Source organism: Echinops telfairi, unplaced genomic scaffold, assembly GCF_000313985.2.
Source record: "Echinops telfairi isolate 266 unplaced genomic scaffold, ASM31398v2 ScPeMD7_59;HRSCAF=198, whole genome shotgun sequence".
In the NCBI taxonomy this organism is placed as follows: domain Eukaryota; kingdom Metazoa; phylum Chordata; class Mammalia; order Afrosoricida; family Tenrecidae; genus Echinops; species Echinops telfairi.
This window is the reverse complement of record NW_022103957.1, coordinates 840091-841719: the sequence shown is the minus strand read 5'-3', so window position 1 is coordinate 841719 and position 1629 is coordinate 840091.

Genomic DNA, 1629 nt, shown 5'->3' with positions numbered 1-1629 from the left:
CCCACCCCCTGACCTTGGTGGTTTTAAGTCTTATAACTAAGTATTAAGTGGGGAAAAAAGTTTCCTCCTCTTCAGAATGAACTGTCTCAAATTTCTTCTCTCACCATATCCCCCATTTGTGGACATCTCTGTTCTGATCAGGATGCCCTATCACAGGCATGCCTGACTGGAGTAGCAAATGCCCCTGGGAAAAAGTACTGATGGAGAAGTTTCCGAGCAACCAGAGCAAGATGTAGGGCTCTTAAGTTCCCAAGAACAGGAAAACTCGAGCACAGAAGCCGCTGCTCCTGGAGCAGCCTAATCTTTTCCTGAGAAGAAAACAGAGGCGCTCAAGACCCACTAAGCATGGGTCACTGACTGAGTGAAAGCAAGATCCAGTTTTAGGAAGCCTGTAGGACTGTGCCCACCTCACCATGACATGCCTTGCTCCCCTGAAGCCATAGTGTCAGTCGCAGCATTTTGTCTAGTGACAGAAATCAACAATCTTCCTAAGGTTGGCCTGCATCCCTAGCAGAATCTGGCCTGGTGCCGGCCCAATTCTGGCTTAGCAGAAGTCTCCTGAGAAAGTTGGCCAGGGAGGAATTGCCAAAATCACATCTGGAGGAGCTTGTCTCTTCATCCTGGGCACTTGCAGCTCCCTGTCTTCCTCTATGAGCGGCGATGGCTGCACCCTACCTGTTCACCCCTCTGTCTGAAATCCCCCTCTCAAACACATGGTACCCACCGGTAAACAAGCTGGCTCTGAGCCCATTCAAAGCCCTTCTATGGGCTTTTGAAATGTCACCACATTCTCTCAGGATGCTCATTTCATAAGAGGTGGCATCCACCCACGATACTGGAGTTTCTCCAGCCTTTAGACTCTCAAGACCCCAGGGCATATGTGTGTCCCTCTGAGTTTTAAGTAATCAGCAGAGGCAGAATGTCCTGGTCACTCATCTGCTTGGTTAACCTCGCATCAATCATTTAAAGTCCTTTCCTCTGGGGGAGGGAGGGGAGCACAGACAGACAAACAACAAACTCATGTTCCCATCTTATGTCATCTACACTCATGCTAGAAATAATGAAGCTCATCTTTAAAAAAACCACACACTTCTCCAGAGTCTACCAGTTTCCTTTGGAACCAGAAGCTGGAGGGCCGGATCCAAAGATTCATGTTTGGTTTTCCCTCTCTTCCAGATTGAAAGCACTCAGCCTGGGGGCTTGAAAAATCCAAACCCCACATTCTCTGCTCTGGACGTTGATCCCCTACTTTGAACCCTCAAGATTGCACCTCACCTCTCCCAGAATAATAAAAGTTGTGGGTCTAAGGTAAAACATAAATGAAATCCATCATCAACCAAGCAGGTGAAAAGCAGACATGAATAGGCCCGAGTTAATGACAGCAACATAAAATATGCCACAAGCAAAGCAGCAGCGAATCAGAAAGTTGCAGGGGCGTGCACTGCACAGCGTGGAGAGAGCGCAGGCAGTGAGATCTTGGCATGGCCTCACCTTCCACTTGTCAATGGGGATAGCACTAACCCATTGGATACAAGCACCTTCAGAATGTCCTCAATCTACAGGTGGGGAAAGGGAAAACAAGGGCAAGGGGAAGAGTGAGAGAACTGGCTTAGGAAGAGACAAAAACTC